At 40.6% G+C, this 23071-nt stretch overlaps 1 protein-coding gene across 7 annotated transcripts in view; it reads left to right on the top strand.

Moving 5' to 3' along the window:
- Positions 1-548: 548 nt before the first annotated feature.
- Positions 549-23071, top strand: part of NRIP1 (nuclear receptor interacting protein 1) — a 91161-nt gene continuing 68638 nt past the window's right edge. For 2 of the 7 annotated variants that reach the window (XM_079322680.1, XM_079322675.1), the window contains exons 1-3: positions 549-642; positions 779-898; positions 10396-10502. The gene's annotated coding sequence lies outside the window, so the exon portion shown is untranslated. Of the gene's footprint in view, positions 643-778; positions 899-10395; positions 10503-21909; positions 22133-22195; positions 22345-22436; positions 22901-23071 lie in introns of those variants that run through there. The other 5 variants (XM_079322676.1, XM_079322673.1, XM_079322678.1 and 2 more) reach the window with 5 other exon arrangements.

The following is a 23071-nucleotide window of genomic DNA, read 5'->3' as shown; positions in this document are numbered from 1 at the left end:
TGGAGTTCCATCCGAATTTCTGTCCTCTCTTTGCTAAGCTGATTATACCTGACCTTGGAATCCTTGTCTCCTAAGGAACTCTGACTGTCACTACCCTCCCCAGCACTTCTGGCAACTGAAAATACACAAAAGGTGGGGAGAAGATGATAAAGTTAACAGCTATAAAATGTGTACATTGCTTGCTACACTGATAAAATTCCTTCAGGTGATAGAGTTCTTCTGGATGGTAACTACAGCTTTGAGCCTTGGCTTTCCTTGTCTGAAAAGATGAGCCCTGTCAGGACATAACTCCTGTATAGAGTGGGATCCTTCATTATTTTCTGTTGGCATTGACCACATATTAATGATGATATATTTCCAGTGGGAGGTATAATGGAAGGAAGGAGGAGAGTGCCTATAGCCTCGTGGGTAGTGAGGATCATGGGCCAGGGCAGTAGGCTGAAGTTCAGGTACATAGTCCAAATCAAGCAAAACAGCAACTGGCACTGGTTTGCAAGGTAGCAGCTATCCACTGAAGCAGATAGGTGAATGCTGGCATCTCCCTCTTGCCTTCCCCTCACCCCATTTTCCTCACAGCCTTGTGTGCCTGTGTCACCTGGCTTCAGTTAGAAATACAAGAATAAATAGGGGAACTACTTGCAGGTCAATTCTTGTACTCAGTTTTCTGATTCTTTACTTTTTCTCTTTTCTTTTTTTTTTCCTCCTTTTTGTTTTATTTTAAATGTTTGTCTGGGTGTACCTGCTTTTGTTTGAAGCTGCCTATTTTCTTTCTCAGCAGGTAGTTTGAGAATTGTCCCACCTGTTGCTTGTCTGAACTAAGAACCAGATCCTAGAGGACTGTGCCACACTAGCTGCTTCCAGATCTACTGGGATCCTGATATTGAGAGACATCTAACAGGTGAGTAAAAGTTGGAATTTATTCAAGGTTCTGAGAATTTCATTGTCCCTTCTGAAAAAAAATAGTGGCTAGAAAACAGTATATGCATCCAAATATGACTTGCAGGATATTTTTTAATCTGGCAACTAGTATCTTGTAAGAACCTTTGCCTATGAAATGTTTTCTTCCCAGTTTACACACTCCCCAGTCCCTGTTTCAAACCCCTCCAGGTAAGGCTATCAGAAAAGCCCTCCCATCCAGCTTCCCTCTTCTCATGCAAATACAGGTGTCTAAAGAGAATTCTGGGGGATTTTCTTTGGCAGGAATACTGAAAAAAGCCAAACCATAATAGTCCAAAAGGCATTTTTATTTGTTTCTCATCGTTGTTTTGGTTTTGCTCTCCTCTTCAGAACTTTCTTTTCTGTGTTTCTTCTTCATTCAGTCTTGACCACACCAGCTGGGTAAAGGAAGAGGCTTGTCTGCAGCTATAGTTTTACTGGTTTATTCTTCTGGGGTAGTTAGGACAAACTTTTCACTACCCATTGCTTCTTCCAAATGTAGATTGTGTTATATCAGCAAGAAGGTGCTTGTAGAGATACTATAGTTCTCTCTAAAGCAAATTGGCATTGATAATTTGCTGTCATATTCAGTATAACTGTTTGCACACTAGGGCTTTCCGTTTTTTTTTTTTTTTTAAGTCATATTTCAAATAAAATACAAATTACTCCAGATAAATTTTAAAATTAGAAGAGGATTCTGAGTAGCTCACTACTTTATATGTTGGCAATAATGAAACAAGTTCACATTAGATGAATTGCACACATTGTTACAAAATTAGAAGGAAAGAGTGGACTAGAATGAAATTATTCTTATAGTTCTACACATATTTACTATGTAAGGACTTTGACAAACTTCTTCAAAAGAGTTGTTCAACAGGAATGTTTGTTTCCTCATATTCAGGTTTTAAGCATTTCCCTGGCAAGAAGCTCAGGTTTTTGCACTTCAGTTGTGCAGCATGGCCTGCACTGCATAAAATACAGATTGAAAATAAGCTTTTCTAATAAAAGAAAAAAGGAGTAAAATAACCAAATTTGCTTACAACGTGAATTTGACAGACGTCATATAAGATGTATGATATGAGAAAGGTTGGAGTCTTTATTATGAAAGGACCTTGCTGTTTTTGGCCTTCCTGTCTGGCATGAGATTTTATATGAAAATCCAGATGTTATGTAGAAGGTCCTGTATGATCTCTATGTGTGTGTCTGGCTGCTGGTTTGCCACAGTTAAGGGTGGAGATCAGTGCTTTATTGTGAAGATGCTGGTTTTAAATTCAGAGTGGAGATCGTGGTAGCTGCTTTTGGTTTACTGAACTCTCAGTTCTCAAAGACAAATCTCAATAAACTTCCACCTGGTGGGAGTGATTTAAATATTTAAAGAAGTTTTGAATGGAAAATGAATGAATGTAGATCTTCTAGATTGGGCATTGAATTAAGTTCTTGCCAGTGTTACTTTTAGCTGGCTCTTCTCTAAGTCTCTCACTCTGGCAGTGATGCTTTGCTCCTGTTCCCCAAAGTGCTCCCTGCCTGACTATCAGCAGGGACGCATCGTTTTCATCCGTGGAGAATTTTCTAACTTTTTAGCCATAACTGAGGATTTATGTGCTCGGTTCAACCCGATGAATCGCATGACAAATCCGCAGCAAGGCAGACGCCGTCGGGGAGACAGCGAGGCTGCCCGTCTGTCTTGCCAAGTATCTCAGCAATCCTGGGACAGCAGCAGCTCCCTAATGCGACAATGAGCCGTGTTGACTCTTTGATACACGCGGGTACAAAGTTCCCGCTGAAGATTTTGCCTCCCCCGTATGGTTTGACGCAGCCGGGTATCTCCACCGCGCTCCCGTGTCTGCAGGAGAGGGAGGGGAAAGCATCAGGGCATTTCAGAGCCTTGTCAGTGCTGGTGTGAACACCAAAAAGGAGCAAATGTGCTCCTCACAGGCTTCAAGGTGTGTGCTAGTCCATTTTCCATAATGCAGCTGAAATGTTCACTAACTAGCTTTTGCTTGTTTGCATCAACTGAACTTATACACACAGGCTGTTTTGATATATTTATTTTTATTTCAAAACTCTGTGCTATGTTTTTATGCTGGGTATATAGCATTACAATATTCTGGATATATAGCGTTCATAATAAATTATGCACTTATTTTCTGTGCTGACAAGCAGACTTGTTTCCTTGTGAGCAGATGAATTGTTTGCTTTTCAGACAAAATATGAACAGACTCTTTGGAATTATATTATAGCATGAATTGTTCTGTCTGACAGACTGGTAGGTACACACTACACAAACAACAGGTGTTTAAATTTATTGCTACAGCTACAATAGCATTTGCTGAAATATATATTAAAAACTCTGAGGATTCAAGAAGGACTTGAAAGTGTGTCCACTTTTTAAATTCACATCCCATTTCAATAGCTCATTTTTAAGTAACATTGAAATTGTTTGGACTTATTTGATTTTGGCAGAAGTGACGACAAGATAAAATAATTGGTTATCTTCAGTTAGGCATTAAGATGTACTTTTTTTCTTTTTCCAGGAATATCCTTGAATTAAAAACAAGCCAGTTGATTTTCCATGGATTTCATGTGAGCCACAAGCTTTTGGTCAATGATACTTTGATTTCTTTTTTCAAAACACCAAATTGATTTATGCGAGGGACAGAGCTTAAGTTTTCATTTCAGTCTCAAGTCTCTGAATGGATTTCTGTAGTCTGGAATATTTGTGATGCAGGGTTTGCTTACTTTGACTAGGGCCAGTGGTCAATCACTGCTTGTGCACATAGTGAAATGAAGTCGTGAAAGAAAGGAAAAAAGGAACAACAGCTTGTGAAATTTGCAACCCAGATTCCTTGTAATACAATAGTGATGGCAAACAGTCTCCTGAATCTTACAATGCTTCACATCTCTGTGGAATTCAGCAGGTGCCTCTGGATACAGTCATCAGACCCAGCTTCTTTAAAGTGTTGTTGATGTTTTCACAAAGCTAAGCAGATATCAAGCCCTGGAACACTAACTGTATGGAAAAGGGATAGATGGATTTAGTTGCATTCCTTCCCTTTGAATGTTGTAAATGCAGCCTTCACACAAGGAGGATAAAACAGTGTTGCAGCGTAAGCAGCTTGTCTCTAATTGTTGGATTTTACTTTTCTGTATTTATGCCCTCCTTTTTTCCCCTTCTTTGCCATTTACTTTTATGGCAAGGAGCTAATATAAAGATGATTTTGATAATCACATCCTGTGTATCTTAAGTATCAGCTCAGTGAATCTTCCTTTGAGCAGCAAATCCATTCCAATACTCAGGATTTTAGCCAGGACCACAGGGCAAAACTCTTCTGTTGCACAAAAGAATAAAAAAAAAAAAAAGCCAAGGGACTTTTAATGATCCAGCAGAGATGATAGGACCTTGGCTTGTGAAAAACCCTGATGTACTAAATCAAAGCAGGCTGTCTTGAGTGTAGTAATATTTCTATGCTAATAAATTAGTGTCACAAGTGATTTGTCAATAAGATGTAGAATATGCTATGAAGGAAGTCAGACAATATTTTTCTTTCCCATAGAAAAATAGGGTGAGGTCATAGCAAAATCCTCAACACAATTTTTTTCTAAGAAATATGTGGATGCTCTCACCCATCGCACAATATTTGCATATTTAAATTCTCGTGTGCCTAAGACATCCTTACACACCTAAGCAAGGTAGATGAAGATGCACTGAGAGAATTGAAGCTTTTGGAGAAGAGAGGACTCTGGGGAGACCTTGCAGTGGCCTTTTAGCACTAAAAGGTGGCTTATAAGGAAGATGGGTACAGACATTTTAGCAGGGCTTGCTGTGATAGGACAAGATGCAATGGGTTTAAACTGAAAGAGGGAGATTGAAACTAGAGACAAGAGAGAAATTCTGTGTGATGAGGGTGGTGAAACACTGTTAGAGATTGCCCAGAGAAGAGGTAGATGCCCCATCCCTGGGAGCTGATCAAGGTCAGGTTGGATGGAGCTCTCAGCAACCTGGTCTAGTTGAAGATGTCCCTGCTCATTGCAGGGGGTTGGACTAGATGATCTCCAACCCAAAAAATTTACTTATCTTTTGATTTGATTTGTCACACCAGGCCCTGTTGCACACAACCTTTCTCCACTGCTGCTTCATGCATACACAATTACAGGCAGAAGTCCAGCCTGGCCATTTGGCACACCTCTCTCCAGTGATACTACAAAAAACCCTTAGGAAGGTCACAGGATTATCAAAAATCTAAGGAGCCATACTGTGATATTTTTATTTTAATTAATTCCTGCTTTTAATAGATTTGGAAGTGGCATCTTAGTACAAAATTTAGTGTCAAGTGAATGTAATTCCTTTGGAAGTTGCTTTGTTTGGCTTCAGGAGAGCTGCAAGTCTTCTATGGACCTACCAAAATAAGTGTGATACTGAGAAAAGAGTTTCCATCTTTCTCAATATCCTGAGGGTTTTGAAATGTAGAAGGCTGGTTTATTTGCCATGTTTTTCAGGTAAAATTTGCTAATCTGAGACAAGACCTTCTTCTGTAGTAGTACATCAGGGTCTCTGCAGTTTGGACCCATTAGCCAGAGCACATCAGCCATGGCTCAGGAGCAGGTCTCTGAGGTGGAGCCCCAGTGCATCCTCTCACACATCTCAGTGCAGATTTTCAGAACCACCTCTGCACTGTGCCCTGTGGTTGCACTTTCTCCTTGTGGGTTTCTGATTTCAGGTCGTGATTCCTGGGCAGATGCTTATTCCTATCTCTAGTTGCTGACCCTTGGTTTGACTTTGTGGTTCCTGGTTTTTGGCCATGAACATTCGGCTCATTTCCCAGTTCTGGACACAGGCCCTAACCTTTGGGCTGGATAGCCCATGCTCCAGTCTGTAATCCTAGACAGCCACCAGGTCATCTGTAGTAGAGGGTACTCTAACCACTCTAACACACTCAATAACAAATGAAATCTAGCAGATACATTTGGGTGGATTTTTATTTTTTTTAAATTTATGACAACTGGAGCTATTTATTTGTAAACTGGTCTTCTATTAGTATTTTGCTGGATTGCAAAATGTGAGCTTCTACAATAACAATTAGTTATTGTATTGTGCCTAATGGCCAACCTTTCTTAGGGAGAATGTTGCCATGTCTGAGCCAGTGGAGTGGGTGAACAGAAGTGTTAGCATGTATAAACATCTCAAACCCGTGGCCACAAGTTCAATAAATTATACTAGTAAAGGCAATAGTGTAAGAACTTCCATTTCATTTCCATGTGACATGTTATAAGCATTATTGATATACACTAAGCATGGTCTGCTTTTTTTATGGGAGTTCATAATGTCATTCTAGCACACATGACATAAGAGTGTAAACACTCTCAAAATGCGGTCACTCAGACCCATAAGACTGAAACTTGATGAAAATATGAATGACAAAGTTCACAAAGTATGAAGATAAATTTCCAGAAAGAGGAAGAATTGAAACTTATAATGTGTGTTAATGTTCGGGTGGAAGAAGGGTCAGGTTGCTTTGGCAGGAGAATAAATGGATAAGGAGTACAAAGCTGAGCTGGAAAATGAACTGAAGTTGATACTTAACCAGTTAAAAGTCATATGGTGTAGACAATAATGTGAACCTGACTGAAAAGTGCTTTTATATATGTTATATATGTTACATTGTTTATACACAAAGTGGTGTAGCATAGGAATCTATATACGTATATATGTCTGTGTGTTCAACAGAAGATAAAAGTCACAAGATCTGGGTGGATTTTATTTAATTTTGCCCATCAAAAATTCACGGATAAAGAGTTCTATGCTGATGCAATGTTTTTGCTTTGATGGAATTAGGCATCTAAAATCAAAGTAATAAGTAATCCATCTGTCCTGTTTCTATGTAAAAATGTGTGACAGTTGCCAATCTAGGAAAAATGAAGTATTTTGCTCTATCTTAAAAGTAGTTATATTATATTCTGCTGTTCATGGCTGTTTCACAGAAACGTGAATTTTCCTAATTTTAAAGCTTAAATCAAGACCCATCAATACAGAAACACTCAGGTTAACTTTTTTATTTAATTATACAAACTTCCTTGCTACACCCATCTCCTTCTGCCTTTGACAAGAACTGTCCTTTACTACAGTAGTTTTCCTCTAGATGAGTTTTTTTTTACCCTGAATATAGCTCAAATAAGGGATAGCAAGAAATTAATGGGATTTAGCTAACAATGAGTTAACTCTTTTGGTTAGTGGAAGTGAAGAGGATGGTGGAAGCAGCAAGTTTAGTGCATTGCTTTGATGTGTTTCTTTCAAACTGGCCCTGTGCATTAATATGATTTTACATACTTTTGTTAAATTATCAGCTCAGAGAATGAAATAAAACAAGTACCTCCTCCAATTTGTTGTTCAGTTAAAATCTGTTAGCATAAAAAGCTAGAGCAGAATAGCAGGGCACAGTTTTTATCTAAAGTAACAGAACTTTTTGCTTGGTTTAAAGCTCTTTAATGGAACAGCCTGTGAACTCCTATGATGTTCACCATGTATAATGATTTTCTTTTTCTTTCAAATGAATTAAAAATGGAAAGTACTTCCAGTACTTCTTGGTAAGTACCAAGAAGTCAGATCCCCTGGTACCACAGAGGTCCTTTCTTCATTAGAGGCAGGTAGTTTCCATTACTCATGTTCAGTACAATCTCATTTAAAGTCCCACCATTACTTGAAAAGCAAGATATTAATGAGAGATGTTATTGGAGTGTTGTCTTTTAATTTGATATTGTTTGATCCAGCTGTTTTAAAATTTCTAAGAATAAAGCTTCCATTACCTTATATTAGAGATATTTATAAGCAAGAACATCTAATTCTTGTCTGGTTTCCCTTGATAGCCAACTGTCTTTCTTAAATCTTCACCATTTACTTCTAGGGTAATCCTTTTTCTTTGCTTTAAATAATTTCTTTGATTCCTTGATAGCCATGCATTGCAACTAGTTATATATAGATATTTTTCATACCACCCCCATCCACTTAGCTGGTGAGTAGACAAGTAATACATACTTAGCACTTTTAATTTTACCTCATAAATCAATCATTGTAGCTCCAAAATCAGTTATATTTTTTCTTAAACCATCATTCAGTACAAAGAGTCCATTAGGCATGTCTGTGAATAATACATTAATTGTGTGGTTTAAATTCATAAACAAAGTTACACAATTAACTTCATAAAATTGCTCACTTTGAAAATTGTGTAGCTGCAATTTCTATAATAGTAGCTAAAAGACAACAGCACTAAGCTAGGCATATTCATTTTCAATTGCCACTGGTAAAGCAGAGGCCTCTTAAATGTGCAATTATGACAGAGAGAAAGTGTATTCCTCGTTACAGAGGAATTTAAGTTCTTTCTCAAATGTTTTCACCTTGGTTTGTATTGCTGTGCACTGATGGTGTAAGACATGAATACTTCAGGCAATGGCTTTATTAATATAAAGAAATATTACTGAAAATGTTTTTAAACTGGACTTTTAAAATGTATCTTTTTCATTGTGTTTTATTCTCTATCAGGTAGTTAAAAAAAAGATTTTGTTCTTTTGCCTTTGGCAAACACTTTTTTTCTCGGGATGGAGTGAATAGCAGGATTTACAAGAAAAGAGTGCACAATCCAAAGCCAAAAGGAAGCATATTTATATGTTTGTTTAATATGATAATTGTTTGTTGCGAGTTTGAAGACTATACTGAGGTCCAGATTCCATAGGTTAGACAGCAGTGAAGGTATTTAGATTATATTAGAGCATTTAGAGAAAGAGTTGAAATAGGCATTTCACATCTGGGAAACTGAGGTGGGAAAGGGGTGGAGGAACCTGCCCAGTATTACAGAATTCGGCTCCTGCCTTCCCATTGAACTGATCCACAAGGCTGCATTTATTCCATAATCTGTTTTTATTCTCTTGTCCATTTAATCTTCCCCTCACGCCAATTTTTATAAGTACGTCTCCACGGAGAGCTCCGGCGTCAGGGATGTTTCTGCAGATGAACCCTGAGGTTTTATAGTAACACTGTGCAACCATCCGCGGGATGCCCTCGGTGTTAGAGCGGCGCAAATCCCTCGGAATGGGCTCGTTCCAGCGCGGGGAAGGAAGGAGGGTTTGTGCCTCTTTCCGCCGCCCTGCCGTGGCTCAGGGCCGGCAGCAGCCGCTCCTTACATAATGTCACATATGTCACATATGTGCCGCCAGATTGCCCGGTGCTGCCGGGCCGGGGCGGCTCTGCTGCTCCCACGGGGAGGAGGAAAACCCGCGGAGTCCCGCTCGGGATTCTCCCATCGTGCACTGGGGCACCGGAGCCCCGGGCTCCGTGCGGGTACCAAGGGCACGGAGGGGAGATGCTGGGACCATCCCCCACATCCCGCTGAAGGGGAGATGCTGGGACCATCCCCCACATCCCGCTGGAGGGGAGATGCTGGGACCATCACCCACATCCCGCTGGAGGGGAGATGCTGGGACCATCACCCTCATCCCGCTGGGAGGGGAGATGCTGGGACCATCACCCTCATCCTACTGGGTGGGGAGATGCTGGGACCATCCCCCACATCCCGCTGGAGGGGAGATGCTGGGACCATCACCCTCATCCCGCTGGGAGGGGAGATGCTGGAACCATAGCACACATCCCGATGGGAGGGGAGATGCTGGAACCATAGCACACATCCCGATGGGAGGGGAGATGCTGGGACCATCGTCCCCATCCCATTACGGGAGACCCATTGGGAAGGGAAATACCGGTACCATCACCCTCATCCTGCTACAGGGGACCCGCTGGCTCTGCTCCCCTTTTCCACAGCTCTGCTTGCCATCCCCTCTCCCAGCCTCCCTCCCTGTCCTGCCCATTGCTCCTCATCATTCCCCTCTGACTGAGTTAGCACTGCCCTCCTGTCACCTGGGTATTCATACACAAGGGCTGCACAGTCCAAAATCAGCATCTCACAGCCACTCTTAACCTCTGCTGCATAGAAATAAACTGGGGAAATTATCCCATAGCCTATAGCTGTGGTATAGAAATGCACTCAGATGACAGCACAAATTTGGTATCCTACTTCTCAAAGTAAAACACAGCCAGCAACTCTTTAGCATAGGGTACCAGTTATCAAACATGTTATTTGTTTAAACTGAGGATTCCACCACTGCTGAATTGCACTATGTGTGAAACTCCAAATCTGCTACTGTTCCTGATTTGTAAAACAGCATTATGGGGAATATAGGCCTATTAATTTTACAGTCTAATTTCTGATTAGGTTTTACAGCACCTCTGATGAACTGCGTAGATTTTACCCATTAAAAATGATGACAATCCAGTTCTGTCATTTTAAGTAGAATTAAAGCCAGTATTGCCAAGTATGATAATATCTTATGAAAAAAATGAACCAACTCTCACTCTCTCACACACACATACATATATAAATTTAAATAACCCAGCACCATATTATTTCTCTGTAGAAAAGGGACCCTTGCAAAGAGAGTGGGACTGTTACCTGTTAGTGCAGTCAAGAGCTTGTGGGTCTGACAGCTGACATCAACAGAAGTTCTCCATTCAGGCTGAGCAGGTTAAGTAATGTTTCCTAGCACAGCTGTGTAATGTGTCTGTTGGTAATTAAAAGAGTCTGCTAGAGCTGGTTAAGGAAAAGCATAAAGTGAAGCGTTTTCTATCAGAAAATAGTTTTGTAAAGAATTAAAATCTGCACAATGCATATGCCTTGTATTAGAGGAAATGAATTGTTTTTTTTTTTTTAAGAGGAAAAAGAAACCCAACAGTGAAACAGTCTGTTCTTGGCTTATTTTAGATGCAAACTTAAATAAACACCCCTGAAACCAAAAGTGGAAATGTTGCAACATGAAAATAAAACTTCCATTTTCTATAATGTCAATTTTAAATTTGGGGAAGGGACTTATTGTGATTTGACACATCTCCAAAGTCTGAAAACAGACATAAAATGACATTCTCACTTGGGATATGACTTTCCATTTGCATTTGTAGATGCAAGGTAGGTTTTTTAGCCCCGATTTGCTACACTAATCCTGTTGACTTCATTTGAAAAGAATGGCACGTTTCCCACTAACTTTATTAGTGGCAGGATTGGGCCTTGATGCAATACCTCATGTCACAGCAGCAAAACTTGTTGCCAATAGTCTGTCTCAAGGGAGGAGATTTCCAGTAACTGCTCCCTGAGAACTATTCTAAAAATGCAGCTTTTTTCTGTCCAGCCATCGGGATAATGATGTACTCCATCCCTAAAGAGAGGGGGGCATTGAAGAGCTGCATTGATGGCACCAGAGGTCCCTGCTGGCTTGTTCACTAAACAGAACTGGCAACTGACTCTGAAGATAAAAGTTCTTGACGTTTTTCCAAGCTGGTGGAATGGAGCTGAGTGACACTTAGAAATAAATAGAGGAGGGAATAGTGTGATCTTGAATGACAGAGGAGCTTTCATGAAAGACTTTCATAGGGGCAAGCATGGGATGTACTGTTCCAGGCTTGAATCTGGGGGATTTGTTGTTGTTGGATAATGTGCATGTTTGCCACTGTTCATATACAATGTAGAGGGAAAATAAGGGGAAATGTTCCAAACTAATCTTTTATTCCCACTCAAACAGTTAAACCCAAATACAGTATATATCCCTTCCTTCCCAATAATTGACTCTACAAATTTTCAATCTCTTTGGAAATCTCTTAGAAGAACATTCTCTCCCCTGACAAGGAAAAGTACTTCATGCAAAACGTTTGTCACTTGTCTGTTATCATAATTCATGATCTTATCCTTCATTCTCTTGCTTGTTTAAGCACAAAGAAATAGCACTTTTAACCTGAGACTTCAAAGGTAAAAATATTGTGAAGAGGTCTCCATTCTTTTTCTTCTCATCTCTGATCTCAGCCTTTGAACATCAAAGTGGCTCAAAGTTTGGGGTAAGTTCTTAAGGATCCAGTTACTAGAAAGAAATCAATTGATTTTCCATGTTCATAATAATGATAGACCAGAACAAATATTAATATTCAAGAATAGTTTAATTTAATAATTTACAACAATTACAACAAGTTGCTGCTTAATCTTTTACTCAGTACAATGAAGCTCACTCATTTCATTGTATTGATATGAAAAATCCTCGACTTCTGTCAGTCAGAAGTTGCCAGAAAAGAAAATCATAACCTAGGAATCACAAAACAATTAAGAATGCAAAATAAATTCCCCAAACAAATAATGCTGCCATTTTAATTTCAGTATCACACTGTCATGTAAAAGGTTAACAAAAAATGAGCCTTGTACCCTCAATCTATTGCCCCTAAGCAATACTCATTTTCACGTTAATTTTTTAAGGCTGCCATCTAAATTAAATACTTTTCGGCTCTTCCAGTTTATCTCTATAGGTATTCTCATTACAGCAGACACTAGAGCCAAAATATTTTAATCTTCAATGTATTCCCTGTAGGCCCATATTCTGAGGTACAACTTTAGGGGTTCTACAACTGCTCTTTTCCTTTTAAATGGTGGCACTCGTTTGTGCAGAAATTCCAGCTCTTGTAAGGACTTCCTATAAACAAGTAAGTTCTGCAGTCTGTTGTGAAATTACCTTTATTGTCAGTGCTGGAGAGGGATAAATCCTCTCAGTCCCCACCACTCACTCATGAAGTTCTATGTTCTCAGGAAAGGTTCTAGGGACACTATTCTGGTAGGTTTAATTTCTGGTCGTTTAGAAGCCAAGTCCTGGGAAAAAAAAACCAAACAAAACAAAACAAACAACTTAACATATCCTTTTTCACAGGAAAGACCAAAATAAAATTAAACAGCTTAGACTTTAAACACTTACTAATCATTTCACAGCAGCTGACAGACATAGCTGAAGCCGGAACCCCTCAGAAGACAATGCCATCACCAGGCAGAGCAGCCCAGAGTGCCTCTGTCAGTCCTAGTGCTCTGATCAGCCTGGCAGAAGGGTGATGATATAGGAGAATTCTTTCTTTAGAAGAAAATCAGACTGTGCAAAATAACAGTGCCTTCACATAGTTTTATTTCAATACATAAGGTATAACCATAGTGCACAAGCACCAGGATTCAGCAGCTGAAAAGTGCTTCTCAATCTGCCAGTTGGGATATACCAACACTTTCTGAAATATATATGAGTTACAAGCAGAAATCCACCACTCAGTGACCATGTAATAGCTTTAAGATCATGAGTAGACAATATATGGGTGTTTACATCTCTTTTTTTTTTTTTTTTTTGAAACCAGCAGTGAAGCTTCCCTACTTTAACCTGCTACAATCAGCCCGCTGACAAATACATCTTATTATAAGTCAAAGTTCATGAAAAAACTTGGTGGTACAAGAGCAGTAACAGCTTAAATAGATTTTGTGGTGCACTGGTAGCCACCGTGAGAGAGCAGCAGGTATGAAACATGCATTATTCTGTACAATACTCGCTCTGGAAACAGCATTTGCTACACAAGATAAAATTTGATAATCAGCCTCCTCGGCAGATCAACTAGCTGGGCATTAAAATAATCTAGCCTAGGGAACATAAAAGCATGATTGAGCAATAAGCAAAGCACATTTAGTTCAATTAATAATAATCCTTAATCTTTTGACTGCAACACTGAAAGAAGAGCTTGCAATCATAAAACACACAGGGTTTTGAGCCAGTTGAATTTTAAAGATGAGTTACAAGTTCAAGTGGGTGTGGGTTGATGGCAAGAGCCAGCCATGAACAGCTCAGGGGTTTTCTTTGGTTTTAACTGAAGAAAATTTGAAGAGGCTTTTATGCTTACCAGCTTGTCAATATGGTAATAGAATTGTCTGAAATTGATGGTTTGGTCAACAATATTGTGTCTTATCAGCATAGGAATGAAATCCAGGATGATGCCAATGACCAACACTGCTCACAGGCAGCTTCAGACTGCTGAGTAAGAACAGGGCAGAGTGGAACCCTACAGAGCACAAAAAATAAAGGCTCTGGGAGAAGGACACAAATTACCCTTGAAAATATAATGCAGGTAAATGTTGGATAAATATGATTTAAGCCAATTTAGGACTGTGCCAAACAGGAAGATAAAGCTCCTCAGGCATTCAAGGAGAACATTAAGATCTAGCAAAATGAGAGTAGCTGGTGAGTGAGAGACTGTCTTTAGGAGAAGGTTACATCTCTTTGCTGCCCTGCTGAAAATTTTTAGTGCAAACCCCACTCAAAATACAGAATCTGTTTCCATACTCACTGAAGTCAAAACCAAATCCTTTATGTCTTTTGTTGATGCTGGTATCTGGGGATGTAAAACAACATAGAAATTCTTGAAGGGATTTTATGCTTCTTGTTGTGTATCAACTTACAACAATCAGAATTATTGCATGGTGTGGCACTTCTTGTTTTCTTCTGGATTTGAGCAACTGAATAATGCTTATTGCTACTCTTTTTTCATTTAAGCCCAGAAGGGATAATAAAAAGACAATTAAACCTAATAATGGGATAACAGGTTCTACAAATAATGATTTTTTAAAATCAATTGTCAAGAATTTAGGAAAAATTCAGTGGGTTACTTTTTATTTTCTGGTTTTCTTTCTTTCTACCAGAAGCATTCTAGCAGGATCAGAAAATGTCAATGAAAATGTTCAGTGATATTTCAATTCTCAGAGAAGAGATAGGGGAAAAAAAGTATGAAAACTCAGAAGAGAACAGCTGTGCAATCAGAGGAAGAGTATTCTTGTTGGAATGTCTGGGCCGTACAATTTATCCCAAAAATAATAATTTTTAAAAAATTTAAAAAAATTAAAAAGGCAGGGGTTTTGGATATCAAAGTGGGAACTGGAAAAAAGCTGATGAGTCATAGAAAACAAAATTACATGTCCTCGTGTCATGATTTACACTGTGTTTTGCCCATAAATCCAAGCACAGCTTATTACTGGAATTGCAGTACACCTCATACTGGGAAAGAGAATTTCAGTAGAGAATAGAGCTACTCAGCATAGCAAATTGTTTATACCTTTTTCTTTATAGAAAGGGCATGAACAATATCTACAATTGAAGTAATATCTCTGGAAAGCACATGAAACTATTTGTTTCAAAAATCCAAGAATTTACCCAATTTGTTGTGACATTTATAACTTTCTTTAAGCATCCATATGAGTGGCATTAATCAGACAGTGGGAGTGAAAAATTACAAATAATTGGTACAAAAAGTGGCTTGGGAGAGGTGAAAAAATATTTATAGATTTATTTTTTTTTCTCAACCCAGCCAATTTAACTACTTAATAATTACTTGTTAAATAATAATTATTTAACAATTAGTTAAATAATTGTCGCCAGTGATCACCTTTTCAGTAGTTTAAATCTGCTTTACTCAAACCATACAGACAATTCTTTTTTTTTTCAAAAACATTTTTTCAAGCAACTGTTTTTGTATGATTCTGCTAGTAGACAAAGGGCCAGGCCATTGAAATATTTAAGAGCTATTAGGGATGTAGAACATAACATATTTTAGGAGCTGCCTGTATGGAGCAATGTGAATCCTTACCTTTATACTAAGAAAGTTAACAATAGTATGATGTACCAAGAGTTTCAGTATAGTGTACATTAAAGAAGGGATTTTAGAGGATGGAATAATTTTGAGAGGAGTTTTTCAGAAAAAACATGGATCCATTTGCATTCTGTATAAGATGACATTATTCTGCTTGAATAAAATAACAAAATAAAGCAAAAAGTAGGCAGAGAAGGTTAGACAAAATTCAGCAAGTTAAACTAAAAATGTTGTTTCCAAACCAAATAAACATGAAACAAAACTTTCAAATTATTAACAAAATGCAATTATTTCCTTTACTCAGGCTTTTCTTTCAAATTAGCTGTTTTGGCCACTGTAATGCAGCAAAATGGATGTTGTTCAAATTAAGAATGTAACCCAGATATTCTCTGTGCTAAGTCATCAAAACTCAGAATGAATTTTCTTCTCCACAGAAAACACTTCCACATTTCTTTTTTCTTTTAATCATATATCAAACAAGAAAAAAGAGATGCAATTATTCCAAAATTAGAATTACATCTATAGAAACAGGGCATAGTATCTGCTGTTTATATGGCAGTATCCTCACGTTCCCACTCCTTTTAAAGCAAGGGCAGTCTTGGCTAGGTAGTCCTCTAAAATATATGCAAAAAGTGGCAAAGGAAATTTCCCAGCTCTGTAAGGAAATGTAACTTATGTGAACAGAGCTGTTGCTTTGTGGTTTATGGTGGCTCAAGTCACTCCTATGCCTCTGACAGTTTTATATCAGATGTAAATTGCTGGTGTGATGATCAACAGCATCAAAGCTGGAGTTGTTATATACCTAACATTTAGTGGAGCTAATGTCTCCTAATAAAACCTAGGTATTTGTATGTTAATAAAAATATGCAAAGATATATAGTTGGATCAGTTATAAAAGCACAACTAATAAGATTCTGATAAACCCTTCATGCAAAATACAGTCAAGCAGAAACTTATCTAGCTTTACATGGCCCAGTGACTTGAGTTCTTTAAGATTTTGGATGCACAATTTGAATGGATTTTCTCATTAGGCATCTGTATGTAAACAGAAACACTAATTAATCACTAGTGACTAAATTTATGATGTCAGGTAGGTAAGCAACAAATTTCTTTTGAGAATATTTCATTCTCAGAACTGGAACCATGTTTTTAGAACGGTCTTCTTTTAGGTACCTAGACAAAGAAGCCAGATTTTCTTCACAATTTCTTAGTTGTACATAAGCTAATATGTGGGAAGGGAAATAGATTTAATAAAAATACATGAGATGCACAGTTTAGCTAAACACAGCAGTTTCCTGTACTTGAGTCAGAGCTAGTACCATTTGTACTAAAGAATATTATTGCAATTTTAATACGTAATTAAACCGTTTGTATATTTTAAAACGTTTGTCCAGCACCTGTGTTATTTTGAAGGGCAAACACAGGACACTCAAACTTTGTTTTTTTAGGTGCTTCCTAATGCTCCTCTGCAGAACTTTATTCATTAGCAGTGTGGTCCTGGCTGCCAGACCGTGTGTGTGTAATTTGCAAGTACCATTCGTTTCATTTGAGAACATACTGTTCCAGCAACATGTCTTGTGTCATCATGAGAGCCACGACAAAGGGTTACCCAGAGCTCCTGCTAGCCGGCCAGAAAATGGGGCTGTGGAACAAAATTGTTACCGGGAGTAACTTCTGAAGGCAGAGTGTGAAAGAGGGCATGGTTCTTCAGTCCTCTCTCAATCTGTTACTGTGACATGGGGAAGTCCTTTGTCAGAGAAAAGAGGCAAATACAAATTGTGAAAGGAAAATGAATGTTCTGAGCAGTTCATCTATGTGCCTATAACTTTCTCAAACGCTGTCTTTGCATGGCCATCGACCCACAAGCAGGAGCAGTGCTTATGTAGAGCAATACCTGCTCTTGTGGTGCTTCTCATGCCAGTTTTTGAACAAGGACTCCAGAGTGGTTATTTTCTGGATGTGCTTTCACACTACCAGGAACGTGACTCATCGGAACAATGTTCTCAGAAATATATTTTTCATGTTTGTGCAAGTGGGATGAAATTGCAGAAAATTCAAAAGTACAGGATGCTCTCTTCTGGGTAAAAACCCTAGTATTTTGTTCTGGTAAAATAAATAATGTGAGGTAGTCATATCAATTTAGCACCAGCCTTTTTGACTCTTCTATGAAAGGTCACAAGGGCTGAATGTAGTGTTTATTTCCTGCCACTAAATGTAAGAACTGAAGTGTTACTCCTCGTTTAGGGTCAGAAAACTGCACATGCCTACCCCAAAATCACACATGGCAAAGTAAGCCTCACCCTAGCTCCTGCCTCAGAACAGATACAGTGTGCTGGAGGCATGGCCAAAACTCACCAGATGCTGCAAGCATATGATTCCTCCATGAGAGTTTATATGGTACAGCTGTCTTTAAATGTTTCTGTAATTGAAAAGACTCTAGCATCTGGTCCTTTGCTTATGACTCTTAGAACAAATAGTCACGATCTGAAGTCTACTTTTAAATAATGCAGGGGAAAAAAATTAATTTGAGCTGCTAAGGGTACATTCCTCTCAGATGACCTGCTTGGAAGTACTTGTAAAAATGGAAGTAGACTCTCTAATTGAAAAAAGATAAAAGAAAGAAAAAAAAAAAAAAAAAACAAAAAAAAAAAAAAAAGAAAGTGGAAAACAGCTCAAGTAGGGAATGATATATATATGCATACAAATACCCTTATAATCTTAAATGTAGGTAGATGAAAATGCAAAGGTGTGTAGTATAACTTTTAATAACTTTCAGCTATAGAGTATTACTCTTCCTTTTTTACATGCTATTGTGTAATTCAACTCCACCACCAACAGTTCAGACTTGCTGCTGTCATGGGGAAAACAGGAGGTGCCCTACAGTAACCCCTGCAGGAGCCCTTCCCTGCACCAGTTCCTCCTCTGATAACATTTGTAAGGTTCCCACTGATTTCAGGTGCTCCCAGACAGGACTCCTGAAGAACAGCAGACTTTTGCACCTTGCTACTGCAGATTAATGAATACTGCTAAATGGTGATCATTAATTTAAGCAAACCTCCTTTGCAGTCCTTTATTGAATAAGCAGGATTAAAAAGATTTTTTTTTCTTTTTATTTTCTATTTATTTTCTATTTTTTTGTGGGGGTGTGTGTGTGCATGTGTGCTCCTAAATTCTGGAACAACTAGGTGATCTAATCCTCTGTGAAGGCACCTTTGAAATGGTGGCTAATCTGACATATTACGTGAATTGAACTAGGCTGAGTCAAGGACAGAATTTCATTATTTGTCTATGTAAGGCTGACAAACTATTTTAGAGGAAGATTTAGCCTGGAAATGCATTTCTGTAAAGCTAGCTAGCTTCTCCACCACATCCTAAGCCTCTCATATCACAATTGGATGCCATAAAGCAAGGCCTTAATTATTGTGATTGAAAAGGGTAAAAAGGTAGTTTCAGAGTGATTAGCTTTTTGAGAGGCTGAGATAACCTTAAAGAAAAATCAAAATAAAAGCAACTGTAGTTCTCCCAAGCTCTTTAAGGCATATTATGCGATTTAAAAATAAGCTAGCATTAGCTTAAAAATGTTTGGAAACAACAAAATAGCATTTGCATTTACACTATATAATAATATGTGTCTTTTAACTATATGGCACAGACCAATGGGTTTTGCTTCAGCAAGTTAAAGTTTGTTACTGAAGAAGCAGCTTTGCTCATAATTTTTAAATGCAGTATTGTAATCATCAAAATGATCAAAGGAAAGTTGTAGGTGCATCTACTATTTATTTAACCATTTTTAAAATGGTCACACAGATTAGTTTGGCTCTTCAAAAATGTCAGAATCATAGTTACATTTTGGTTTTGATATAAGGTTTCCTAGGTCAAAAATATACCTCTCTGTCTTGAAAAGAAGGGGATGCATTGTTATATATTTTATAAATATAAAAAAGAAGTGTTTTGCTGATATTACCAAACTGTGACACCAATAGCTGCCCACTAAGTGCTTGCAATTCTGGGAGTGAGCTCTAATGTAAGCTCTATAAATACACTTTTGCCTTCCAAGACTGATGTTAAGGTAGTTTATGCTTCCCTGCCACAACTGGCCTTCCATTTAACAGCATCTTATAGTGATGAATTCCCTTTGGAAAAAAAAAAAAAAAAACCTGAACAAGTGTCCTGTTTGTGATGTCTGTAGGAAAGTGAAGGTGCAGGCACCCCCCAGAGATGGCAGATAGGCACAGCCACAGATGCTCAACTTTTATGTTTGAGGAGTGAGTGTGTGTTTAGGTTTGGTTGAAGGATGCTTAGGAAGGACCAACAATTATACATCAGTACTTTCACACTTCTTGAGAGATGGATTTTCACTTTTCCTTTACTTGTATAGGGCATTTATTTGGTATGCTGTTTGAATTCTCATAGTTAAGGTAATATGGACTAGTGGCACAGCTCATTGTGATACAACTATTAAGAGATGAAAATAACCAACTACATCTATATGCTTTTTATTTAATACAGTCTCTGTTGATTGTATCTTCCTGAAACTTGTGTCCTCAAGAAACTACGTGTTACCTGACAGTAATTTTAACAAATACTCCACACACACGTTTTTTCTGTTGCCTGTCCAAGATTCCTCATTTTGTAGGTCTCTCATCTACGTAATACGTTCCCTAAGGTTAAGAATGAAAGACGTTCCTACTACAGACACTCTTGATTGAAATAGCAGATAAATTGCTGCAGTAATGAGAAAATTTCCTTTTCCCTAGATAACTCAGCTGCCTAGCATTGAAAAAAATTTGAGATGAAGATTCTTTGTGAAATAAAAAAAATTAAGGATAATTTCTTTACGATCAAAATTTGCTAATGAGCCCATAATGGAAATGAAGAGCAAACCCATTCTTTTAATGGAAGTATGATCAGGCTCTTTAATGAGACTTGCTGTCAAAAAAAGAGACTTGTATAAACACTGTGACAGGCAATGGCTTTAGAAAATGCTGCTGCATGTCTGGAAGAAAGTGGTTAAAAACACATGATGAAGTTAACCTAAATCTTTCATTGGCTTAAAAAAATAGGTCAAGTAATACATTACTAGCTCCACTCCACGCCTGTACACAATCCATACATTCCAAAGTGAGAGAGGTTTTGCTTAACATTCCTACATCTACTTTCATTCGTGGTATCTCTCAGTTAAAATACTTAGTTTTTCATAAATGTGACTCCTTTTTGCTTTCTTTCAAGTGGGAATTCCTGTGTTCTTTTACCAAAAAGACGCTTGAATAGATCAGTTATTTTACCTGAGTTTTAAAACTAAAACTTTAGCATGTGTTAATGCAGTAATCACCATGCAGTTTATATGTGACTTGCAAACAAATTTGTTTCCCTTTCGTCAGTCTTTGACTTGCAGAAGTAAAGTATTATGAAGTATTCTGTAAAGGTTTTGGCAGACAGCGTGCGACACGTCGAGACATTTGTTAAACACGAGCACACAGGAGGTGTGATGAAGGTCGCATGCACTTTGTAGCTTCGTTTATACAGCCAAGTTCAGCCTGTATCTCTGTGTACTCTCTTCTTTGGTGGCAGCAAAGTCTAAAGAACAACTTGACATTTAGTGCGATTTCTGACAGCGGAGGTTCGGGGAACGTCGCCTACCAAAATGGAGGGCTGAACTTCTTGGGAAGCACTGCCCAACTCCGGGTTGTTTTTGGTTTTTATTTTTTCCTCCCAAACTGTATTTGTTTGCCACGTGGGCAGACAGCTTGGCATCGATGAGCCGGTCTGATGCTGGAAGCGCTTTGCCCTGCCTGCTCTCCTTCCCCCGCGGCACAGGGACCGCCGGGCGCCCTGGCAGAGCCCGCAGGGATGTTCCGGCTCCAGGTGGCCGGGGAAACTGAGGCCAGGGATACGGACATGTGCCGGGAGCCGGCAGGGATGCTCCCGCTCCCGGTGGCCGGGGAAACTGAGGCCAGGGATACGGACATGTGCCGGGAGCCCGCAGGGATGCTCCCGCTCCCGGTGGCCGGGGAAGCTGGGGCCAGGAATACGGAGATGAGGCCGGGGCTGGAGGGGGCAGCGCCGCCGGGAGCATCCCATATTTTCAATTATGATTATGATTATTATTATTAATGATAATAATAAAGTTTCTAAAGGAAGGGCTGAAAACATAAGCTCTAAACCGACAAATGTTAGTAACACTACAAACGTTCTCCCCCCTATTATTCCAAAGCAGTCGAAAGGGGAAAGGAAAAAGAAAAAAAAAAAAAGAAAGAAAAGGAAAAAAAAGTGTTATTTTTAAGGCACTGCCGTTTTCATTAGATCGGGTCCTCCGGTGCTGTGGCTCGTAAGTTTGTTTCCCGGGGGCTCCGCGACTGCAGTCCGATTGATGGGAGCGGGCAGGAGGGGATGAGACCCGCGTACGTGCGGCCGCCCTGCCCTGCCCTGCCCTGCCCTGCCGTCTCCGCGCCGGGCGCATCCCGAGCATCCCGCCGGGAGGTGACCAAAGGGTTAAGAAACTTGGCTGGAGAGATGAATGGCGCGGCGAGGGAGGGGCCGGGCTGCGCCGCGGCGGGCGAGGTGGAAGGCGGAGAGGGAGGATCGCGGCTGCGGGTTAGGCTTTGAAAGTCAGCCTCGCAGGCATTGCAGCAGAGCCCCGAGCCGCGGAGAGCAGCGCAGCGGAGCTCGGCTCGCCCTGTATGTGCGCGGGGATGCGCGGGGCGGGGGGACGCGGGGCTCGGGGGTGGCGGGAGGCGGCGCGTCCTGCCCTGTCCAGCCGCGTCCTGTCCTCCAGCCGCCTCGGCTCCGGCAGCCGCCGCTGCCCCGGAGCTCAGCGCCGGCACCGGCGGGGCGGAGCGGCTGCGGGGCGCTCGGGCAGCCCGCCCGGGAGGAGCCGCGGCGGCTGCGGGGTGAGTGCGGCGCTGTTCCGCCGGGGAAATGGCCGAGCGGGGCGGGCCGGGGCCGCGCCGTGCCGGGCGGCGGCAGCGGGGAACAATGCCGGGGTGAGCGCGGCGCGGCGGCGGCGGCCGCCCCGAGGCACCCGCGGCGCGGGCGGAAAGTTTGCCCGGCCGCGGTGGGTTTGGGGGAGCCGCCGGAACGGAAAAGTTACTAGCCCGTCCTCCCGGGACCCGCCAGTGTTTCTCCGAGCGCCGGCCGCACAGCCGGGCCCCCCCTTTCGCAGGGACCCCTCCCGGAGCGGGCGAGCCCCGGGGCCGCCGGCTCGGTGCTCCGCGGCTGCGGCGGCGCGGGGCTCGGCCTCGCACCGGGGCTGCGGGCAAGGCCCCGCCGCCCTGCGCTGCCCGCCCGGCCCTGCGCTGCCCGCCCGCCGCCACCTGCGGGCCCGCAGCCAGCCCGGCGCTCCGCCGCTCGGCCGCGGCTCAGCCTCGGCGCCCTGCGCCCCCCAAAGATGCCTTCTCATCGCTTCGCGCTCCTTGGGGACGTCGCTGTTTCCCTTCTAGACTAAAGGTTACTTTTCCAGACGTGCTGTTGTTTTTTTTTTTATTTTTTATTTATTTATTTATTTTAAATTTTTTTGGTGTGTGTGTCCCTGAAGCCCTCTAAAGGTGAATTTTAAAATTTCTTCTCCCCCTCCCGCTTCTACCCTCCGTTTCTCCCTACGGAGCACGTTGTTAGAGG

This window comes from Erithacus rubecula (genome assembly GCF_903797595.1).
Source record: "Erithacus rubecula genome assembly, chromosome: 1".
In the NCBI taxonomy this organism is placed as follows: domain Eukaryota; kingdom Metazoa; phylum Chordata; class Aves; order Passeriformes; family Muscicapidae; genus Erithacus; species Erithacus rubecula.
Note: the sequence above shows the minus strand (reverse complement) of the source record. Positions and strands in the feature narration are given on the sequence as shown.